Here is a 292-nt window from a genome sequence, read left to right as displayed (position 1 = left end):
GCCACGTTCAGAACCTCCATCGTGGAAGCAGCTGCTAGGAGTTGTGGTCTGAAGGTCGTCGGTGCCTGTCGTGGCTGCAACCTAAGAACCCGTTGGTGGACACCAGCGGTGAAGGAGGCCTTCCGGGCTCGGTTGGCCCGGGAGTCTCCAGAAACAGCTGACAGGTACCGGCTGGCCAGAAGGGCTGCAGCTGCCGCGGTCACAGAAGCAGACACACAGGTGTGGGAGGAGTTCTGGGACTTTAGGTTGATTCTTAGAAAATCTCAAAAGTATTTAGAAGAAAAGAAACGTC

Source organism: Sebastes fasciatus, chromosome 15, assembly GCF_043250625.1.
Source record: "Sebastes fasciatus isolate fSebFas1 chromosome 15, fSebFas1.pri, whole genome shotgun sequence".
Classification (NCBI taxonomy): domain Eukaryota; kingdom Metazoa; phylum Chordata; class Actinopteri; order Perciformes; family Sebastidae; genus Sebastes; species Sebastes fasciatus.
Note: the sequence above shows the minus strand (reverse complement) of the source record.